Raw genomic sequence first — 12,215 nt, forward strand, 5'->3', positions numbered from 1 at the left:
GACCATTCGGGGTTGGGATCATAAGGCGTCGGGGCGGGGCCACGAAGCAAAGAGAGGAGCAGGTGAGGTGCGGAAAGGGCGCCGGGGCCACAAGGGGGGCGGGGCTTCGTGTCGGGGGCGGAGCCCTAGGATCCGGTGGAGGACGCTCCGCGCTGGGCCTGGCCGTCGAGGTCTCGGACCGTGGCTCACGGACGTAGGAACACGAGAAAAAGAGACATGGTTCCCGGTGCGAGGCTTTGGGCGTCGGGGTGGGGCTACATATGGCAGAGCGCTGGACTCCAGGGACAGGGCTTGAGTGTAAGAGGTAGACCCGGCTCCACGAAGGACTTGGCGGGAGGACTTGCTAACTGAGGAGCTTCCGAAGGAGCAGGTTTCCCGCTGTGGGGCTGGAGCTTTGGTCTGTAGGCTTGGCTTAGTGTGGGGCGTGGCTTCTAAAGCTTGCAGGCCCCGCCCTCTGGGATGAGAGTGCGGCTGACTCTGCTTAGGGCTTTGGGAAGGGCCTGGCCAGGGTCCCCACTTTAAAGGGAGTTGAGGAGACTAACCCGCTGTTCTGTTCACAGTCGAACAGAGAAAAGCCTGAAGTCCCACCCTGAGAGACCTGGCCTGAGAAGAACTCAGAAGTCCTGCTGTGAGGAAAAAGGGCTGGAAGGTGGGGCTCTGAGTCTGGGCGACTGAAGATCTGGTTTAGGATCCCTGCTCAGACACAGTTAGCTCCATGTCGACCTTGGTCCCATCACTTCACTTCTCTAAGCCTTAATTTTGTCATCTTTGAAATGGGCAGTCATAATAATCCCTACCTCACAGGGCTTGTGTCAAGATTAAATCAATGTGAAAACACATTGTAAACTGTAGATCCGTATGCAATCAATATAACCACTTTCATTTATTGAATGCTTACTATTGGTCTAGATCTGAGCATTTTTCATGTATCTCATCTTTACAGTAGTCTCGTGGAGTAGCTACAGTTAAGAATACCCCCATTAAACAGAAGGGAAAACTAGGATTGAGAAAGTCATACATTTGTGAGTGGAGCAGAGCTGGGATTCAAACCCAGGCCTGTTTGACACCAGTGCCTGGGCACTGACCCACTCTGCTAGACAGCTGCCAAGTACAGAGGTGAGGTGTAATTGTCATCAGAAAAATCCCACCGCATCGCATACCTCAACCTGCCTTCATATCTACCTGTTGTCTCCATTCTCCACTCCGAGCTAGGATGAGTTGGGCAAAAATTGTTAGGGCCAAATCAGTATGTAGATTCCTTGCATCTTCAGGTAGAACCCTCCAAATAAGATACCCTCAAGATGGCCGATAGGCACATGAAAAGCTGTTCAACCTCACTAATTATTAGGAAAATGCAAGTCAAAACTACAATGCGATATCACCTCACACCCATCAGAATGGCTATTATTAAAAAGACAGAAATAACAAGTGTTGGAGAGGATATGGAGAGAAGAGAGCATTCATACACTGTTGGTGGGAATGTAAATTGGTGCAGCCACTACGGAAAACAGTACGGAAATTCCTCAAAAAATTAAAATAGAACTACCATATGATCTAGCAATTCCAATTCTGGGTATTTATCCAAAGAAAACAAAAATACTAATTCGAAAAGATATATGCACTGCTATGTTCATTGCAGCATTGTTCACAATAGCTAAGACTTGGAAACAGTGTAAGTGCCCATTGATGGATGAATGGATAAAGAAGGTGTGGCACATATATACAATTAAATATTACCCAGCTTTAAAAAAGATGAAATCTTGCCATTTGCAGCAACATGGATGGACGTTGAAGGTAGTATGCTAAGCGAAATAAGTCAGATGGAGAAAGACAAATACTGTATGATTTCACTCATATGTGGAAGATAAACACAAAGATACAAAGAACAGATTGGTGCTTACCAGAGGGGAAGGGGTTAGGGAAAGGGCAAAAGGGGTAAAGGGGCACATATGTATGGTGAAAGATGGCAACTAGGCTTTTGGTGGTGAACATGATGTAGTCTATACAGAAGTTGAAATATAATGATGTACACCTGAAATTTATATGATGTTATCTAATGTTACCTTAATAAAAAAGAAAAGATACCATCAAGAAAAAAAAAACCTCACAAGAAAACAGATACATATACAAACTGTGCACAGCAAACTTATGTTTGCAAATAATCAGAGATGAAACAGTGTCCAACAATAGGGAAATGGCTTTATACTACTGAAAACCCTCTGAGGCCATGTACGTAATACATATGTGTATTATACGCACATGTACCTAAACTTTATGTATGCCATTTATTCAGTTTGCTATATGTTGGCACATGAGCTGGCTGATTTTTGTATGTTGTCACATAAACCTCACATAAATCCTGCACAGCCTGTATATTATCCCCTTTTTATAGATGAGGGAAATTGAGGCACGCCACTAGAAAGAACAGACCTCTGTTCTAACCTGGGTCTGTCTGGCTTCCAAGCAACTATCATCCTTTCTGCAGGCTGCACAGCAGCAAGGGATGCGTTTACAATCCATTCACTCCTTCAACAATATTTATTGAGCATCTGCTATGTGCCAACCACAGCGCTAGGTGTAGGGATTCAGCTGTAAACAAGATAGTCAGGGTCTTGCCTCACTGAACACACTGTCCCCTGGGAGGCAGGATCCCATGGTGGTTAAGAGCATGAGCTTTGGATTCTGATTTTCTATGTTCAAATTCTCACTGTGACACTTTCTATCTGTGTGATCCTGGGTGACTTATTTAACCCTTCAGCTTCAATTCCATAACCTATAAAGTAGGAATATTAAGATTATTATGAGGAATAAATAAAATAATGCTGGTAAACTGCTTAGCATAATTCCCATACATAGTAAGCATTCAAAAAATATGGGGGCTGTCCCCGTGGCTGAGTGGTTAAGTTCTCGCGCTCTGCTGCAGGCGGCCCAGTGTTTCGTTGGTTCGAATCCTGGGCACAGATATGGCACTGCTCATCAAACCACGTTGAGGCAGCGTCCCACATGCCATAACTAGAAGGACCCACAACGAAGAATATACAACTATGTACTGGGGGGCTTTGGGGAGAAAAAGGAAAAAAATAAAATCTTTAAAAAATGTACATTTATGAGTTGTAGTTTTCTTGGAAAACAGACATCAAATAGCTTTAATTTAGAGTGATGTGTCAAAAAGGGGGAGACACAAGTGAAAAAAAAGAACCAAGGGTCTGATATATATTACACTCGATAAGAAAGGGAAGGAAGGAAGAAAGAGAGAGAGACAGAAAAAGAAAGAAGGAAGGAAGGACCGGGGCTCACCTGGTGGTGTAGTGGTTAAGTTTGTACACTCTGCTTCGGTGGCCTAGGGTTCACAGGTTTGGATCCCAGGCACGGAGCTGGCACCACTTGGCAAGCCATGCTGTGGTGGCATCCCACATAAAATAGAGGAGGGTTGGCACAGATGTTAGCTCAGTGACAATCTCCTTCAAGCAAAAAAAAACGAATTACAGCATTACATACCTGCATTGATATTTCTAAAGTATGACTGTGCTTAAAGATTGTAGGGCAGCCTGAGAAATGTGAGGGTAAGCACACCTCACGCGTGATGAAGAAGAACAGCATCCTGTTGGCTTTTGGAAGCTTCACTCTGATGGTAGAAGGGAGGGGAGGAGGGATCAGGGAGGAGGCAGGAGACGGGGCGGGGTGGGGGGGGGGGTGGTGAGACGCCTTTCCCAGGACCAAAGTCTGGAGCTGGATCTTTGAAAGTCCCGCCACGTACTGCCCTGCTTAAACCAGACTTAATGAGCCCCAGACAAACTTGGTGAGAAAGAGGCCTCTACAGAGTTCCTCCCCTGGGGGGCTGTTTTCCATGGTTATAATGGGAAGGGAGAAAGGAGAGCGGCAGCGATGTGTGCAGAATAAGAGGAGGCTAGCAGAGAAGGAAGAAGGCTGTGGAGCCAGAGAAAACAGTGAGGAGTGTGTGTGTATGTGTCTGTACGTATGTGTGCATGTGTATCTTTAAGTGTATTGTATGTGTGTACGTGTGTGTCTGTAATCACACGGTATGGGCAGTGCCTATCAGCTGTGTCCCTGTCAGCCCACCCCAGGAACCCTGAAGCTGGAGGAATGCTCTCCTCCTCCACCGTAGTCAGCTGATGCCTCTCCTCTATGGCTGGAAAATTGGCTTCCCAGACACACACACACAGGCCTGGCTCCCCACCAAACCTGAGGGCAGAGCTTCCAAAAGAAAGCAGTTCACTCCCGAGGGACAAAGGGAAAGGAAGGAGGGAGGGGAGCTGCCCAGCTTACCAGTCTTCAGTTCCCCCTGAAGGCCCTGCAGACTCAAGCCCTTGAACCAAGAGCCTGTGGCCCTGGTCAGACAGGGAGGCCTCTACGCACAGGCTCCAAGGCAGGAAGCAGAGGTTCCTGCACTCCTGGCATCCCAGACCCAATGATGGCAGCAGTAGTGAGAGGTAACAGGACCAACTGCTTAACACAATAATTGCTGTCTGTGGATCATCTTATTTAACCTTCAAGACAATCCTCGGAGAGTAGGCCTGTTATTCTCCCGATTAGGCAGATGAGGAAACTGAGGCTCAGGGACATGAAGGAATAAGCCCAGGCAGTCTGACACCAGAGCTCACTGTGATACCATATGGTACCCCGGGAGAGGTTTGGATCTTAGTGGAAGGTGGCAGGCTTCCAAAGTCTAAGACTCTGTGGTGCCCTGTGCATCACCTTTTTTTTTTTTAAAGATTGGCACCTGGGCTAACAACTGTTGCCAATCTTTTTTTTTTTCCTGCTTTATCTCCCCAAACCACCGCCCCCCCCGCCCCCCCCCGCCCCCCCCGTGCACAGTTGTATGTCTTAGTTGCAGGTCCTTCTAGTTGTGGGATATGGGACGCCGCCTCAACGTGGCCTGACGAGCTGTGCCATGTCGGCGCCCAGGAGCCGAACCCTGGGCCGCTGCAGCGGAGTGCACGAATTTGACCACTCGGCCACTGAGCCGGCCACTGTGTATCACCTTTTAATCTTCGTGGCAACCTCGGGAGGCAGGTGTTCTCATTTCCATTTTGCAGAGGAGGAAACCAAGGCCCGGAGAGGGAAAGTGACTAGTCTAAGGTCGTACAGCTAATAAATGGCAGAGCCCAAATATGAAACAGGTTGTTTCTGATTCCAAAGCTTTGGCCCTTTCTACTGGGCTACGCTAGGATCCTAGTTAAAATCAGACTCTCAAATTTTAGAGAATTCAAATCACAGGCTTATGGAATTCAGAGTAAAGCAATGTTGGCATCCTAAAATCTTGATGTTTAGGAGGGGACCCATCAAAGGTCACCAAGTCCAATTCCCCCATCCCATCCCAAGCAAGAAGCCCCTTTATAGCATCCCCAAGAGCTCCCCCTCTAGCCTGAGCTTGGCTGCCTCCAGTAACAGGGACCTCACTTTTCCATAAGGCAACCCACTCCAGTTAAGAAACCACCCCCCACCACCCACGCCAAGGCAAGGAGAGAGAACTCACTCACACGTTTTAGTCTTGCTGTCTCAGTGCTGGGGACTCAAGGCTGCTCCCTAAAATGCCTGTTCAAGTTAAAGCTGAGAGAAAGTCTAGGAATTCTCCCACAACCATCCTATTCATTTCCTTCACAGGACTCATCACAGTGTGCACTTCATGCTTCATATTTGTTTACTTGGTTATCTCCTGTCTCCCCACTAGACTGGGCATGGCCTGAGGGCAGGAACTCTGTCTCCCTGGTTTATTGCTGTAACCCCACCACCTCCCATACTGCCTGGCACAAGGCAGATGCTCAGTAAATGTCTGTTAAATGGACGAATGAATGAATAAATGAATGAATGCTTCCTGAGGGAAGGTAATAAGAGCTTAGATCCCTGAAAGATAAGTAGGGGATGAACTTCCAGGCTGAAGGCTGGGAGAGGGGCTGAGCTCAGCACTTCATACCTTCCGGTAGGGCTCAAGGGTCTCCCTCTGTCAGGGCAGGCACTATATTGCCCACCATTAAAGCCCCAACACAAGACCAGGTAAACAGTAAAAGCCCAGTAATGTTTGATGAATGAATGATGAATAGCAGAAAAGGGTTCTGCTTTCCACTTAAAAGGATGCCATCCACAACTGAAATTCCTTCCTTCTTACTTTCATTTATTCAACAAATTTTGCTTAGTATGGCTGAGGTAGGTATCCTTTCTGATCAAACACCCTTCCTGGGCCTCCTTTCTCAATCTGTCTGACATCAATTTATTTACTTATTTATTAAAAAATATTTGTTAAGTCCCTACTAGGAGCCAGGCACTGTGTTAGGTGCTGGGGATAGACCATGAATAAGATGCATACAGTCCCTGCCCTAATGGAATCTACAGTCTAATGAGAGAGTTTTTATTAAACAAGAAAACAAATTAAATAATTACCAAATCTGATATGCACCTGAAAAAAACAAACAGGGTACAACAATGGAGAATAACAAGGGAGAGCTACGGGAGGATGGTCAGGGAAGGAGATATATTCAAGCTAAGACCTAAAAGTTAATGAGGAGCCAGTTATGCCTAGTGGAAACAACCTGTACAAAGGCCCTGAGGTATGAAAGACCTTGGCTGCTTTGGGTGGCTGTAGTTTAATGATCAAGGGGGAAAGTGTAGAGAGGTCACAGGAGCCAGATAATGCAGACCCCCAGGAGATAAAGAAAGACACCTAGATTTTACTCAAAGCTAGGGGCACTAGAGGGTTTCAGTGGAGAACTAACATGGTTTGTTTTGTGGGGTTACATTTAATTTTTATTAAGTGTTAAGCATATTTGAGATAATTGTAACATCTAGCTAAGGTGTAAAGAATAGGAAAATAAATAATCATGTACCTAGCACCCAGTTTAAGCAATAGAACATGATGGGGCTGGCCCCGTGGCCGAGTGGTTAAGTTCACGTGCTCTGCTTCAGTGGCCCAGGGTTTCGCCGATTTGGACCCTGGGCCCAGACATGGCACTGCTCATCAGGCCATGGTGAGGTGGCATCCCACATGCCACAACTGGAAGGACCCACAACTAAAATATACAACTACATACTGGGGGGCTTTGGGTAGAAAAAAAAAAGAAATAGAACATGATCAATTCATCAGAGTCCTTCTGGTCCTCTCCCTGATCACATTCTGCCTTCCCCCATCCAGAGATTAGCACTATGTGAATTTTGTGAGAACCATTTCCTTATACTTTATTGCAGTGTTAACATGTATGTATGAATCCAAAACAATCTTTTGTTGATAGTCTTACCTTTTTTAAACATTATATAAGTGGTCTTTCCTCTTCTACTGTTTGCAAGTTATATTCTCTAATTGTATTAACTCCAGTCTATTATCTTCAATCACCATCTCCTAAGTTATTTGCTGTGTTTGTCTAGCATTTTGGTGCTAACTTTTTTCTTAACCCCACACATTAGATATCATTTTTGCTTTATACAGTAAAATATTTATTCAGAGTTACCTACATGTTAACTATTTTCTTTGCTTTTCGCTCTTTCTTGCATTTCAGAAATTTCTTCTGGGATAACTTTCCTTCTCTCTGAAATACATCCTTTAGCATTTCCCTTAGCAAGTGAGGGTATGTTAATGGTAAATTCTCTTTTTTTCTTTAACATCTGTTGCCAGTCTTCCTCTTTTTTTTCGCTTGAAGAAGATTAGCCCTGAGCTAACAACTGTGACAATCTTCCCCCACTTTATATGTGGGTTGCCGCCACAGCATAGCTGACAAGTGGTGTAGGTCCCCATCTGGGATCTGAACTCACAAACCTGGGCCTCTCAAGTGGAGTGTGCCAAATTTAACCACAATGCCATGGGGCTGGCCCCTATTTTATGCTTTTCTTGAAATATAGTCTCACTGAGCAGGAATTTGAGGTTGGCGGGTTTTTTTCCTCAGAATTTTGAGGATACTGTGTCCCTGTCTTCTGGCTCCCACTGAAGCTATTGAGAATTCTGCTGTCAAATACTCCTTCTTTCCGTAGATAGTGTGTCTTTTGGTCTTCCTTCCTTCCTTCCTCCCTAACCCATGTCTAATCATCAGAAAAACTTCAGACAAATCCCAATAGAGAGACATTCTACAAAATACCTGACCAGTTCTCCTCAATACTATGAAGATCATCAAAAATAAGCAAAGTCTGAGAAATTGCCACAGCCAAGAGGAGCCTAAGGAGACACGACAACTAAATAAAATGTCTCCCGGATGGGGTGCTGGAACAGAAAAAGGAAATCAGGCAAAGCAAAGGAAATCTGAATACAGTGTGAACTTTAGCTAATAATAATGTATCAACATTGGTTCGTTAATTTTGACAAACGTCCCTTAATAATGTAAGATGTTAATAATAAAGAAAACTTGGTGTGGAACGTATGGGAAGTATTTGTACTATCTTCACAATTTGGGAGGGAATCTAAAACTTTTAAAATTAAAAGTTTATTTTATCAAATTGATAATAATATCTTTTGATATAGCATCTTCATAAGATTGGTTCAATAAACATATCAGTAAATACTCATTTAAAGAAAAATTGAAAAATATCTTACAAGACATGGTTGAAATAAAACTCTAAAAGAACTTATGAGTCCTAAAATGTATATGGAACAACAAAAGACCCTAAAGAGCTAAAGCAACCCTGAGAAAAAAAGAGCAAAGCTTGAGGTATCACAATCCCTGACTTCAAAATATACTACAAAGCTATAGTAATCAAAATAGCATGGATGGGGCCAGCCCGTTGGTGCAGTGGATAAGTTCACACATTCCACTTCGGTGGCCCAGGGTTCGCCAGTATGGATCCCAGGTGCAGACGTATGCACCACTTGGCAAGCCATGCTGTCTCTGACATTCCACATAGAAAGTAGAGGAAGATGGGCATGGATGTTAGCTCAGGGCCAGTCTTCCTCAGCAAAAAAGCGGAGGATTGGCGGCAGATGTTAGCTCAGGGCTAATCTTCCTCAAATAAATAAATAGACAGAAAATAAATCAGTGGTTGCCTAGGGCCAGGGGGTGGATAGGGGTGGGAGGGTGAAGAGTCACTGCCAAGGGGTAAGGAGTTTCTTTTCGGGCTGATGAAACTGTAAAATGAATATCTAATTAAATTAGATTATGGTGATGGTTGCACAGCTCTCTAAATATACTAAAACCATTGAATTGTACACTTTAGATGAGTGAAGTTTATGGTATGTAAATTATATCTCAGTAAAACTGTGTATTTATACAGCTTCAGTTTTATTACAATTAAAGATTTACAATTTTCAGAATGAAAGATACCACTGTCCTACTTGATTCCCATCCCCAAATAAGGTAGAGAAGCTCTAGAATGGATGACACAAGCATTCTTGTCCAGTCATGTTTGAGAGCTACATGTAGCAAGCCTTAACAAACTGATAATCTTCTTTATTTACATATTATAAATTGTATGATTCAGATGTTGCAGAAATACTTGTACATCAAAATAAGTCTTGCCGTATCCCTTTCATTCTTAGCAGCTCAGTAATATATTTTTATATTTTACCCAGCATGTTTAGATTTTTTTGAGCAAGAGAGTTGTTCAGAGTATTTAATCCTCTAAACTATTGACTCATTTATGTTTTTAAAAGACCACTCTGGCTACCAAACAGAATATGGACAATGTGAGAGTGGTGGGTTTGGAAGCAGAGACCATTCAGGAGAGTATTCAGGTTATATATTTACTCTGCGTATATATACACACACACACACACACAACCTCACTCACAGGCTTGAAACAATGACAGTCAATTACGTTACTCAGTATCTGCCATTGGGGCAGGGCTCAGTGGGGACAGTTCATCTTTACTCCACGTGGTGTCAGATGGAGTGGCCTGCCTGGAGGGTGGAAGATCTACTTTCAAGATGGCTCAGTCATGGGGCTGGACCTGTGGCACAGCGGTTAAGTTTGCACATGCCGCTTGGGCAGCCAGGGCTTTGCCGGTTTGGATCCTGGGTGTGGACATGTCACCCCTTGGCAATCCATACTGTGGCAGGTGTCCCACATATAAAGCAGAGGAAGATGGGCATAGATGTTAGCTCAGGGCCAGTCCTCCTCAGCAAAAAGAGGGGGCTTGGCGGCAGATGTTAGCTCAGGGCTAATCTTCCTCAAAAAAAAAAAAAAAAGGGGGGGGGCTCAGTCACATAGCTAGCAAGTTGACGTAGACTCTTGGCTGGAAGCTCCAGTAGGGCTGAGGACTAGAGGCTTCTGTTCCTCTCCATGAGGTGCTAGGCTTCCCTACAGCATGGTGGTTGAGTTGCAAGATCAAGTGTCCCAAGAAAGCAAGGTGAAAAAACATAGCATTTTTATGATCTAGGCAGAGATGTCACGTAACATCATTACTTTTGTACCCTATTGGTCAAGACAGTCACAAAGGTCTTCCCAGATTCAAGAGGGGGGAAATTTCACTCCACCTCTTGATGGAAGAACTCCAGGATTCTAGAAGAGCATACGGGATGGGAGCTGTTGTTGCAGCCAACTTTGGAAAATACGATCTGCCCAGAGCCTACTGAAGTTGCCCATAGAGGAGATGGTGGCGACCTGGATTAGGGAGGGGTCGCAGTGGGGTTGGAGAGGAGTAAATATAATTACGAGGTATTGATGGGGTAAGATGGCTAAGACTTGCTGATGGCTTGGGTGAAGGAGATTAGGGAGAGTCAACAGCTGTTAGAAGATGTTTAAAGTGTGTGACAGTCTAAGACAACCTGGAAAGACAGTGTAGAGAAAGAAGAAAAATGGGCCAAGGCCAAGGCCAGGCCCTGGGGTAGAAAGCAAGCAGAAGAGTGAGCCAGTGTGGACAGCCAGCTCAGGAAGCAGGACATTTGTTGTTGGGTGTGGGTGCAGGGGTTGGGGAGGTGATTAAGAGCTGGTTTTTCTCTTAAACCAGACAATAGGGCCGGCTCGTGGTGCAGTGGTTCAGTTCGCACACTCCACTTTGGCGGCCCAGGGTTTGCTGGTCTGGATCCTGGGCACAGACCTACATACCGCTTATCAAGCCGTGCTGTGGCAGGCGTCCCACTTAAAGTCGAGGAAGATGGGCATGATGTTAGCTCAGGGTCAATCTTCCTAAGCAAAAAAGAGGAGGATTGGCAGTGGATGTTAGCTCAAGGCTAATCTCCCTCAAAAAAGTAAGTAAATAAATAAATAAACCAGACAATAATCATGGGCCTCTAACTCTGGCGGGAGAGCAGGAAAATAAACCTTGTGGATTGATGGTGATAGTTCAAGCGAGACTTTGATGATGCTCAGGTGAGGAGCAAATGGGTTTCAGAGAATGGAAGTACAGGGGATAGGAGCCAGGGCAAAGGGTTTGGCTTTTTTCTAGAGATAATGAGGAGCCAGAAAGGTGTCAACCTTGACAGAGACAGATTCAGAATCACGGTCTAGGAGCTTTTAGTCCCAATCCAGCATTTCACGAAGGAAGAACCAGAGGTCCTAGAGAGCCTCACCAGCCCTGACCCGGCAGCCTAGTATTGGTCACTGGCAAAAGACATTGTCAAAGGTCTGGAGACCTGATGCTGGGGCCTTAGGGATTCCACATCCAAGCGCCACATCCGGAAGATGCCAGCAGGGGGCAGCAGAGAGCCAGGGCTGCTGGGCCCTAGGCAAACTGGCCAATCCAGCCCTGGCTGAAGAAAGACGTGGGAGTCTGGAATGGGGTGGGAAGCAGAGATCTCTGAGATTGCCACTCCTGAAGCACTTTCTTCCCTTCTCCATGTGAGGATTACATATCCATGTCACAGATGGTGATAATAATAATAATGATTTTTACCACTATTATACCAGCCATCATTTATTGAGCCCATCACATCACCACACTCCCATCCTGGGGTCACAAACCTGGCCAATGGAAAGAAAACCAGTCTGGGGATCAGGCAGACCTGGCCTCAAACCCTGGCTCTTCCCCTGACTCACCTTGTCACCTCGTCACCTCAAACAGGCTGCTTCCCCTCTGAGTCTCACTTTCCTCATCTGTAAAATGGGGATAATGAAACAAAAGGCTGGGGGGACTCTGAGAGAATTAAATGGGCCCTATAGAAGGTGCCTGGCACATGGGAGATCCTCCTTAAGTTTAATTCCCTCCTCTGGCTTCTGTAGACTGTTTTATTTAAACAAATGTTATTAATGTCATTTAAGGGACGGGCACTGTGGGCATACTCTGTGCCTGGACCCATTCCGGGTGCCTAGGGACACAGGGTGGGCATCCCAGATCAGCAGGA

The 12,215-nt window shown here is 45.3% G+C and overlaps 1 long non-coding RNA gene across 1 annotated transcript; it reads left to right on the forward strand.

The window, feature by feature from the left end:
- Positions 1-48: 48 nt before the first annotated feature.
- Positions 49-897, forward strand: LOC106782438 (uncharacterized). The gene is made up of 2 exons (XR_001379504.3): positions 49-226; positions 561-897. It is a non-coding gene; the product is annotated as an uncharacterized lncRNA (long non-coding RNA).
- The last annotated feature ends 11,318 nt before the right edge of the window (positions 898-12,215 follow it).

This window comes from Equus caballus, chromosome 22 (assembly GCF_041296265.1).
Source record: "Equus caballus isolate H_3958 breed thoroughbred chromosome 22, TB-T2T, whole genome shotgun sequence".
NCBI classification, from domain to species: Eukaryota; Metazoa; Chordata; class Mammalia; order Perissodactyla; family Equidae; genus Equus; species Equus caballus.